The sequence below is a fragment of the Gossypium arboreum genome, chromosome 11, assembly GCF_025698485.1.
Source record: "Gossypium arboreum isolate Shixiya-1 chromosome 11, ASM2569848v2, whole genome shotgun sequence".
Lineage (NCBI taxonomy): Eukaryota > Viridiplantae > Streptophyta > Magnoliopsida > Malvales > Malvaceae > Gossypium > Gossypium arboreum.
Window position 1 is genome coordinate 48,904,562 of NC_069080.1, and position 11,616 is coordinate 48,916,177.

The 11,616-nt window shown below is 41.0% G+C and overlaps 1 non-coding gene across 1 annotated transcript; it reads left to right on the forward strand.

Annotated features, from left to right (window-relative positions):
- Positions 1-11,107: 11,107 nt before the first annotated feature.
- Positions 11,108-11,214, forward strand: LOC128284869 (small nucleolar RNA R71). Its single transcript, XR_008275289.1, has one exon. It is a non-coding gene; the product is annotated as a small nucleolar RNA R71 (small nucleolar RNA).
- Positions 11,215-11,616: the final 402 nt, after the last annotated feature.

The following is an 11,616-nucleotide window of genomic DNA, read 5'->3' on the forward strand; positions in this document are numbered from 1 at the left end:
TTGGTTGGAGGCCACAGAACGAATTATGGATGATTTGGACTACTCGGTGGAGCAGAAGCTGAAGGTGGCCGTATCGCTGCTGTGAGATGAGGCTTATCAGTGGTGGCTCACCGTGAGGGATGGAACCCCAGCTGATAGGGTTACTTGGGAGCTGTTTAAGACAGCCTTTAAAGGAAAGTACATCGGGGCAAGTTATGTGGATGCCCGCAGGAAGGAATTCCTAAATCTGGTCCAAGTATGCAAAACTGTTGCTGAGTATGAGGCTGAGTTTTTGAGGCTGAGCCGGTATGCTGTGGGGATAGTCACTACGGAGTATGAGCGTAGCGTTCGCTTTGAGGATGGACTCAGAGATGACCTTAAGGTGCTGATTGCTCTGCGAGAGGAGCGGATTCATGGTTTCGGTGGAAAAGCTAAGATAGCTGAGGAGGTAAAGCGTACTGAGAGGCAGAACTGTGAGAATGATCGGAACCATTTCCAGAGGGATCCTGGACCTTCGGGTGGAGCAAATAAGAATGTCAAAAGGGCGAGAGTAGAGGAGCCAGTTCGAGCAGCTCCGGTGAATGTGGTTAGACTGCCAATTTGTAGAGACTATGGAAAGGTACATTTGGGTGAGTGTAAGAAACGTTCCGGTGCTTGTTTCCGATGTGGATCTATGGAGCATAGAGTTAAGGACTGCCCACAGAGAGCTGATCAGCTCAAAGTTGTTGCATGAGGGTTGTTCAACCCGCGAGAGGTGGACCACAACCACCGAGAGGACGTGGATAAGGTAGGGGTGGAAATGGAAATGGAAATGGTCGAGGTCGAGGGGCGCCTGGCAGGGGTGCCGAAAATGCTGAGGCATGACAGCCAGCGTTGGTGTATGCGGCTCGTCCTCGATAGGAGGGCGACGCACCTAACGTCATAACTGGTACGTTTTTGGTTTCTAGCATGCCGTATACTGCTTTGGTGGATATTGGATCTACTCATTCCTATGTTGCATGTGCCATATCTAGGTCAGTAGGAGTGCATTCTGAAAAGATAGTGAGTGGGGTCTCTGTGTTAAGTCCTTTGGGCCATTCGGTTAGGGTAGACAAACTGTATAGGGATGTACCCCTAGAAACTCAAGGTAGGATCTTTCCTGGAGATTTAATGGAGTTGCCATTCGGAGAGTTTGACCTCATTCTGGGAATGGAGTGGCTTGTTAAGCATAGGGCGACTTTGGATTGTCTTTGCAAAACGAATGGTGTTAAGGACCACGGAGGGTGAGGAGGTTATGATGATAGGTGAGTGAAGGGATTATTTGTCTAATGTGGTGTCGGCATTGAGGGCTGAAAAGTGGATTCGAAAAGGTTGTGAGGCCTATTTGGCATTCGTAAGCCAGTTGGAAGAGAAGGGATTGACAGTGGATAAGGTCAGGACCGTAAAGGAGTTTCAAGATGTTTTTCCGGAGGAGCTTCCGGGATTACCTCCAAACCGAGAAGTAGAGTTTGGAATCGACTTGTTGCCTGGAACAGCGCCAGTGTCTATCGTACCGTATAGGATGGCACCAAAGGAGTTGGTAGAGCTAAAGGCACAAATTCAAGAGTTGTTGGATAGGGGCTTTATTAGGCCAAGCGTGTCTCCAAAGGGAGCACCGGTGTTATTCGTGAAGAAGAAGGATGGTACAATGCGGATGTGCTTGACTATCGCCAGTTGAACAAACTGACCATTAAGAATAAGTATCCACTGCTAAGGATTGACGATCTATTTGACCAGCTTAAGGGGGCTTCTGTATTTTTTAAGATCGACCTTAGATCTGGATATCATCAGTTAAGGGTCAAGGAGACGGATATCCATAAGACGGCATTCAGGACTCGGTATGGTCATTACGAATTTCTGGTTATGCCATTTGTGTTGACGAACGCTCCTGCGACATTTATGGATCTGGTGAATCGGGTGTTTCAACCATTTTTGGATCAATTCGTAGTCATATTTATTGACGATATTCTGGTATATTCTGAAATAGAAGCAAAGCATGATGAGCATCTCCGTATAGTGCTACAAGTGTTAAGGGAGAAGGAACTTTATGCAAAGTTCAGCAAGTGTGAATTCTGGTTGAGGGAGGTAACTTTCTTAGGACATGTGGTCTCTGCTGAGGGGATTAAGGTGGATCCTCGAAAAATTGATGCAGTTTTGGAGTGGAAGCCGCCTAGGTCAGTATCGGAGATATGGAGTTTCCTGGGATTGGCAGGATACTATAGAAGGTTTGTGAAAGGTTTTTCGGTGTTGGCTGCACCTCTGACTAAACTCATAAGGAAAGGGGTACCATTTGTATGGACTGAGACCCAGCAGGAAGCTTGTGAAAAGTTGAAGAAAGTTTTGACTAAAGCACCTGTGTTAATTCAGCCGGAGTCTGGAAAGGATTTTACTATGTACAGTGATGCATCACATGTAGGTTTGGGCTGCGTGTTAATGTAGGAGGGTAAGGTGGTTGCATATGCGTCAAGACAGCTTAAGCCCCACGAGGGGAACAATCCTACTCATGATTTGGAATTAGCAGAAGTGGTTTTTGCACTTAAGATTTAGAGACATTACCTGTACGGAGAGAGGTGCATTATATACACAGACCATAAGAGTCTTAAGTATTTGTTGACTCAGAAGGAGCTGAACCTTAGGCAAAGGAGATGGATTGAGTTGCTTAAGGATTATGACTGTTCAATCGAGTATCACCCAGGAAAGGCTAATGTGGTAGCCGATGCTTTGAGTCGTAGAATCGTATCTGATCTAAGAGCAATGTTTGCTTGTTTGAGTTTGTATGGTGATGGTAGTTTGTTGGCTGAATTGCAAGTAAGTCCAACTTGGGTGGACCAGATTAAGGAAAAGCAGTTGGAAGATGAGTCTGTCGCTCGTTTTCAACAAGTTAAGGAAGGGAAAACTTCTGAGTTCAGTTTAAATGGTGATGGAGTTCTGTGTTTCCGAGGAAGAATTTGTGTTCCGAAGGACTCTGACTTGAGGCAGACAATATTGAAGGAAGCTCATGGGGGACTATGTGCCATGCATCCTGGAGGGAATAAGTTGTATCACGACTTGCGGGAATTGTACCGGTGGCCTGGACTTAAGTGAGAAGTGACGGAGTTTGTAGGAAAATGTTTGACGTGCCAACAAGTTAAAGCTGAGCATCAATTACCTGCTGGACTGTTACAGCCGGTAAAGATACCACTTTGGAAGTGGGAGAGGGTAACCATGGACTTTGTGAGTGGGTTTCCGTTGACACCATCGAAGAAAGACTCGGTATGGGTGATTGTGGATAGGTTGACCAAATCGGCCCATTTCATACCAGTACGTACCGACTTTTCACTTCAAAAGTTAGCCAAACTGTATGTGGCAGAGATTGTGCGACTTCATGGAGTCCCAGTTTTGATTATCTCTGATCGGGATCCCAGATTCACATCTCGGTTTTGGCAAAGGTTGCATGAGGCATTGGGGACGCGGTTGAACTTCAGTACGGGTTTCCATCCCCAAACTGATGGCAAGTCGGAAAGGGTCATTCAGATTTTGGAGGACATGTTAAGAGGATGCGTGATTGACTTTCGAGGTAGTTGGGAGGACTACTTACCGTTGGCAGAATTTGCGTACAATAACAGTTATCAGGCGAGTATTCGAATGGCACCGTATGAAGCACTGTATGGTCGAAGGTGCCGTACACCTAGTTGTTGGACGGAGCTAGGGGAGCGACAAGTTCTTGGACCGGAATTGGTGGCTGATACTGAGGCTAAGGTCAGAATAATTAGGGACCGTTTGAAAGAAGCATCTGATAGGCAAAAATCGTATGCAGATTTGAAGCATAAGGAGATTGAGTACTCAGTAGGGGATATGGTCTTTTTAAAGGTTTCTCCTTGGAAGAAGATATTGAGGTTTGGTAAGAAAGGAAAGTTGAGTCCACGGTTCATTGGGCCTTATCGGGTTTTGAAGCGAGTAGGCCCAGTAGCTTATCAGTTGGAATTACCTCCAGAGTTGGACAGGATTCATGATGTTTTCCACGTCTCCATGTTAAGGCGTTATCATTCTGACCCTACTCATGTCGTGCCGGTTGCAAAAATTGAGGTGCAAACTGATTGGACTTTTGAGGAGGAGCCTGTGCAAATTTTGGATCGAGATGTTAAGATTTTGATAAGGAAATCTATCCCATTAGTAAAGGTGCTTTGGCGTAATCATGGCAGAGAGGAAGCTACTTGGGAGCCAGAGGAGGCGATGCAGCAACAATACCCTCATCTGTTCGGACCAGGTAAATTTCGAGGACGAAATTTCTTTAAGGAGGGCAGAGTTGTAACGCCCCAAGTTTCGGGAATTTTAAAAATGTTGGAAAATTTTAAAAATTCTGTGTCCTATTTGTTTGTCATAGGATTAAGTACGTTAGTAGGCCTCTAGAAGGCCCAAGCTTAAGGTAAAACCTAGTAGTTTTAATTAATTTTAATTCCATAAGAAAAAAGGGATTCTGGTTAATTGGGCTTTTAGGTATTAATTGTGTAAAATAAATCACAAGGAAGCATGTGGTAAAGTGGCTAAGTGACGCCACTAGGAATGCTATAAGTGACGTGTGGATGATTGGGAGGACCCAGGTTCAAGTCACAATGACAGAAAATAAGGGATTAATTTTTATGAATGGAAAATGTAAGTAGTAGAACTAAAGTGAAAGACTGTTAGGAAGAGTTGGAGCTGCTCAGGAGATTGAGTAAGGAGGGGATAAGGGAGAGAATTTAGGAGCTGATTAGAGAGAGCTGTGTTGGCCGAATAATGGACTCTTGAGGAGCAAGAGTTGGCCGGTCAATGGGAGCTTTAGGGAGGCAAAATTTGGCTAGGGTTAAGGTCAGTATAAATTCGGCATTAAGGGGAAGTTGGGCCGTTTGCTGACCATTTCCCTCTTCATTTTTCTCCCCTCTCTTCATCAACCTTTTTCTTATTCTCCTTTCTCCTTCATAGCCGAACCCTTCTAACCTTTTGTTCATCTCCATCCTTCCCTTCAGACGTTTCAAAACCTTCATAGCCTTTGGCCATAAAAAGCCGAAATCCGAAAGCTACACTTTCTTCTGTGGCGATTTTTCCTAGTAAAATTCTCTTATTTTGCTTATCATCTTTGGCCGATTCTTTCCTCCTTTAAACCTCAAGTTTTTGTCGACAAGACCACAGTAAAACCCTATTAATTCATCTTTTCCTACACAGTTGTAAAAAAGCCGAAAACCCCACTTTCATAGGGACTTAGCCAAATATTGAAAACACCGAAGGCTTGACTTTGGTGATCGTTTGAGGGTAGAGCAGCATTGGATTTAAGTAGGCATCAATTGGAAACATTGGTCGAAGGAATCGGTGGTAAGTAGTTTCAAAACATAGTCTTTCTTTCGTATTTTAGGAAAGGCCGAAATCCCTAAATGTTAGGGAGGCTGTCAATTTGGACTTGTAGCCCTAAGGGGTTGTAATAATTATTCTCCTTTGGTAAATGGTGTGAGTTAGAGGCTGCTGATCAAGGGCTTGGACAAGTGGAACGATCAGATCTTTGGATTTAAGACATAGTTCGGCAACAAGGTAACAGCAAGAAGGTTCTAAGCATGTTAGGCCGAATATGGTAAGGGGCTATTTACTCAGTATTAATTCGATATCTAGAGTAATATGTTAGTGATTTAATTGTAGGCAGTTCGTGCGTGGATCTTGACAATGAATCGTCGCAAAACAGGTGTGTAACTGACACCCTCTCATAGACTAGATCGGTAAAAGTCGAAAAGTCGAAATGCCGAAAAGTTGGTATTTTGGGAATTTGCGAGTGTGCGAATGCTCGTAAGATAGTTGGGTTTGTATGTTTGGTATTCTGAAGGTAATAAACTACAGTACGTGCAATTTCGTACATTTTGATAATGTGGGCTTAAAGGGCCAAAAATCGAGTTCATGGGCCAACGGGCTCAATTTGGTAAGTATGCGCGGTAAGTATTCTGATAGTACGTAAATGGATAGGATATGTATGAAAACCCTAGAAGTAGCTAAATCACTACAATACCCTTATGTATGGAAAATTACCATGATACCCCTAGGTGTAAATGACCAATATGCCCCTAGGGTTAATTTTGTCTGAAAAGCATGTTGATTTAAATCTGTATGATGTATGCCATGAATGAATATTTGTTGCATGGGGACATGGGTTATATTTTGGAGGAAGCGTCCTAGTGGCTATGCCACAATTATCTGATCTGGTGGCTCTACCACATATTTGCTTCGGTGGCTCGCCACGATTATTCATCTCCGTGACTCTGTCACATTATTCTGCTCGCGACCATGCTGCATTTTTTCGTATGTAGCGGTTGGGTGGGTCGAGTAGTCTCCCACATGGTGAAAGGTTGGTAAGGGGTGTATGTGGTTGGTTATGTGTTGGGTTTTGCATATACATAAAATATCCGATCCGATCATTATGGGCCTATGGGCTTAATTCGTATTTTGTTCGGGCTAAGGCCAATTTATTGCTTCGTGGTTTGAGTGATATGGGCTATGGTTGGGTTAATTTTACACATCGAGTTTCCCAAACTCATCCCTATTTTCATCCATGCAGTAATCCCCACCATAGTGGGCTTGGAGTCGTGAGGATTGAGTGGCCACTCATTTCGCAATATGGATTTCTTCGGTGATTTGGACTTCAATTTTCTTTACTTTGATGATTTGGGTTTTGTTATGTAATAAGGCTGCTTATGATTATTTTTAATTGGGTTTCGATTTATAACTTATCATGATGACCTTAAATTATATTAACTATCAAAGTGGGCTAGATCTAGGATTTGTTTTCCAAAAACATAAACTGATTTCAAGTAACACGATTACAAACAAGGCTTCGCTATGATAATGTTTTATAAACTTAAAATCGTTTTATTCTAAAATAGACATAATTTCAATGGTAACCTAAAATATACGCTGATGTTAGAGTGTGGCAATGGCGGTGTGCATGTCTAGGATTGGATCCGAAAGAGCTTGGTACTTAAGCAGTCCAATGGACTCACCTCCTTTTTTCGGTTTCCTACCTGGTACGCAGCTTCCATTCACTTTAACCCTCAATGAATTAATCCTTTGAACATCAAGTACGATTTCCTAGACTTAGAATGAAAAAATGTTTTAACGTTTTGATGTGGCACGTCGGATCCGGTCATAACGTCTAAGCCGGGTTTGGGGTGTTACAAGAACATCAAAGTTTCAAATATTCCGAGTTGAGTATTTAATCATGCAGAACTTTAGGCATCTCCCCTTATCTAAGTGGTTACCTCGATTCAAAATTTCATAGAGTTTAACATCCCAACTAAAGATTCACTCAAATCACTCAAAGTGTTTAAGGACAACGTAAGTAGCACTCATCAGTCAATATGAAAAGTTATTACCATAGGCTTGCATGAAAATCACATCTCCACCACTATAAATTGAGATGATCCATCAATCAAAAGGTCTTTAGAGGGTTGTAACGTGACTTTGGTTAGGGGGTGTGGTCACAAGCTGAAAGAAATAGTTAGAATCGAGATTGAATTGAAAAATCACTTAACTAGAAAAATATTTAAACATTACTTGCGAACAACAAAGTTTCTTCTCAGAATATGGAATTTAAATACTTAAGCTCAAAAACAAAAGATTACTACTAATGTGTATACACAGTTTTTTTTTTTAAGAACAAGTTAAATAACATAGACTAACTATTAAGAACAAGACATACCTGAGTAACTATTTCAATTCAAATCTTGACAAAAATAGGGATCAAATTTAATTTAGGGGATTTCAACAATAATGGGTTAAGGGTTAATATTACGGGTAATACAAAAAAAATGAGTTGTTAGGCTCAAAGGGGTTCACTAGGGGTTAACTTTGGAGGTAGGCTTTTCATGGCATGAGTTGGTTAATCCTAAGTGCCTTAATCATTTTGACATATCAAATCAATTGGTGTGGTCTTGACATGCATAATCAAGCAAGTTCTAGAATAACTGTTCAATACTGACGCACTCAAAGCAATAATAAAAGTGAGCATGAAAGAATTAATAGATACTCAAAAGGATAAAAAAATCTCACAAAAATTATGGCTTTTTGATGTTTAAAACTTGTGAATTCCAACTCAAAGTAATACCTAAACTTTGGGGAAACAACCTAAAATTTTAAATTCTTAAAAATCAACTTATCATTCTTGATTCTCTAATGTCTTAAAGTTTAAACAATCAATGCATAAATTCCTATGTGTTAATTCAAGATATATCAATCAAAATCATTAATCAATCAAAATTTATCCTAAATATGATATGAGAGCTTTTCAAGAGAACAAGGCAGTCATTCAGGGATTTTTCTAATAATGAAATGAATATTGCCCCACACTTAAGATGTACATCGTCCTCAATGTACAAAGATAGATATTTTGACAAATGTAAGTGTAAGCTCATAAGATAGGGAGAAAAGTGAAACTTCCTGAGTTAGAATTGGATGAAATTCCTGGATTAGCGAGAGCGAGTTGTTGGAATAAAACTGGAGGACAAACATGATTCTAAAGGACAAAAGGAGAATTAGGGGAATAATTTGATAGTAATCACAAAGATAAGCCGTGTTTAAAAATAAAAGAATCTTCAAAAATTAATAAAAGAAAAATAAAATAAGATAGATAATCTAATTTTTCAAGTGGCACGGCCGGTTCGCATGCCCGTGTGGATCGTGTCTAGCTCATGTTTGTCGCGAAGTGAGATGTCGTCACATGGCCTTCGGGAATGCCCGTATGTCTGGGCCGTGTGGCTACATGATCATGTTACACGACCATGTGTGATGTGGTTTGCTTCTCCCACGGTCGTGTAGCTCTGCGCACGCCCGTGTTTATTTGGCAGTGTTGTCCACGAGTGATAGACGCAGGCGAATCGCACACCCGTGTTCATTTGGCAGATTTGACCAAGGCCAGGTCGCACGCCCATGGCCACTTATCGCATCCTGTGTTGGGAAAGGTAACTTTCATCCTGTTTTCGCATGGTCGTATCTCATGGCCGTGTTTGTGTGGTAAACCTGTATTCAAGAGTTGCTTTAGTAAGTTAGGTGTCCAACACTAAAATTGAAAGAACTTAATACAGTTAGTGCTCGGGTTGCCTCCCGAGAAGCGCTTATTTATAGTCTAAGCTCGACTTACCTCTCCATTGAATGGTCATGATGGTTTGAGGAGTTTATACTCCTCATTCCTACTATCATTCTCATCAAAATAAGGTTTTAAATGGGTGTTGTTTACCTTAAAAGTGCCGAACTTGGGATGACTTACCTCGACTGTACCGAATGGGAAAATGCTAAGTACTGTAAGAGGGATTTCTTCATTCAGTTTGGTAGTGACAATGTGAGGATCTGCGTCATCTAATAATACTTTATCTCCAACCTTAAGTTGATTTGGGAAGGTATTGAGCTCGTTCTGTCGTAGTTTTGGTTTATTGTGTGTTCTCAGTTTATGCATCCGCCATTCATCTAGCTCCTCAATTTGTAGCCTTCGATCTTCATGAATAGGTTATCTACGATTGCTTGGGAATGGGTTATGTACTTCCTTCAGACTCATTTCCTACAAAGTAGGTGGCACCATATTGTCAATTTTAGTAGAATGGTTTGGACAATCACCTTCAATTTCCAATGTATTGCCAGTATTTCGAGCTTGAAGGGTGATTGTTTCGTCTCCCACACGAAGTGTGAGCTCACCTGTGCCAAATTTAATAATTGTTTTAGCAGTTGCTAAAAAGGGTCGTCCTAAAATCAAAGGAGTGTTGCTATCCTCCTCTATGTCTAGAACAATAAAGTCAATGGGAAATATAAATTTATCGATTTTAACTAGCACATCTTCCATAATACCCCGAGGAAATCTTATAGTTTTATCTGCTAATTAAATGCTCATCCTAGTCTATTTGGGTTTCCCAAGACCTAATTGTTTGAACATTTTGTAGGGCATGACGTTAATACTAGCCCCTAGATCAGCTAATGCAATATTAACATCTAAACTACCATCGTAAAACTCCCTAGATCTTTTAGTTTGTTGGGTAGTTTATTCTGTAGAATAGCTGAGCAAATTGCGTTTAGCTCCACATGCGATGCCTCGTCCAACTTCCGCTTATTTTCTAAAAGCTCCTTTAAAAATTTCATTGCGTTTGGCATCTGTGATAGAGCTTCAATAAATAGTAAGTTAATATGTAATTTTTTTAAGAGTTTTAGGAATTTACCATATTGTTCATCTGAGAAGTCTTTCCTTGTCGCGTTGGGGTATGGCACACGAGATTTATATTCGACATTCACTGATTTATTTTTATTATGACCTACCTTACCTTGATCTCTGCTCACCACAGTTTCTTGCCTCGGTTCTGGCTCATACTCAACGAATCCTTCTTCATCTTGAACATTAATTGCGTTGAGCTGTTCCCTTGGGTTGGGTTCAGTATTACTTGGAAAGCTACCTTCTGGTCGTTTAGAGATTAGTTTGGAAAGCTGGCCTATCTAAGTTTTGAGCCCTTGGATCAATGCTTGTTAATTTTTAAGTGTTGTCTCGGTGTTTTGGAAACGGGTTTCTGACACCGAGATAAATTTAGACAGCATCTCTTCAAGGTTCAGTTTCTTTCCCTGTTGATAGGGTGGTTGTTGAAAACCTTGAGCATATTATGGTCTTTGATTTCCTTGACCGCCCCACGAGAAATTGGGATGGTTCCTCCAACCCGCATTATAAGTGTTACTATATGGGTTATTTTGGGATCTAGAGTTATTGTTACCCATATATTGAACTTGTTCCTCCTTGATGCTAGGGTTGAAGGATTGATACTTTATGCATGCTCCTCCTCCATTTGTCTCGCACCTCATTACTGGATGTACCTGAGTAGAACCAAGTAAACCATCAATCTTTTTATTTAAAAGTTCTACCTGGTTTGACAGCATAGTAACCGAATCGACATCATAAATGCCTGCTGTTTTAGTTGGTTTAGTCCTCATGACTTGCCCCTGATAGTTATTCAGTGACATCTCTTCAATAAACTCATAAGCATTTTCAGGTGTTCTATTATTGATGGTTCCGCCAGCAGCTGCGTCAACCATTTGCCGAGTCGAAGGATTCAGGCCATTATGGAATGTTTGAACCTGTAGCCAAAGCGGTAACCCATGGTGAGGGCACCTTCTCAGTAAGTCCTTGTATCTCTCCCATGCATCGTAAAGAGTTTCTAAGTCCATCTGTACAAACGAAGAGATATCATTACGTAATTTGGACGTTTTAGCTGGTAGAAAATATTTTAATAGAATTTTTTTGGTCATTTTTTCCCAAGTAGTGATTGACCCTCATGGTAACAAGTTCAACCACTGTTTAGCTTTGTTTCTCAATAAAAAAGGGAATAACTGAAGACGAATGACATCGTAAAAAACGCCTTTAATTTTAAATGTATCGCAGAATTCTAGGAAATTTGCCAAGTGAGTGTTTGGATCCTCATCCTGCAAACCATCAAACTGAACAAATTGTTGTATCATTTGAATAGTGTTAGGTTTTAGTTCAAAATTATTTGCAGCAATAGCAGGCTTAACTATACTTGACTCAGTTCCTGTTAAAGTAGGTTTAGCATAATCATACATAGAACAAGGAGCAGGATTCTGATTTGCTAGTTCAATGTGTAT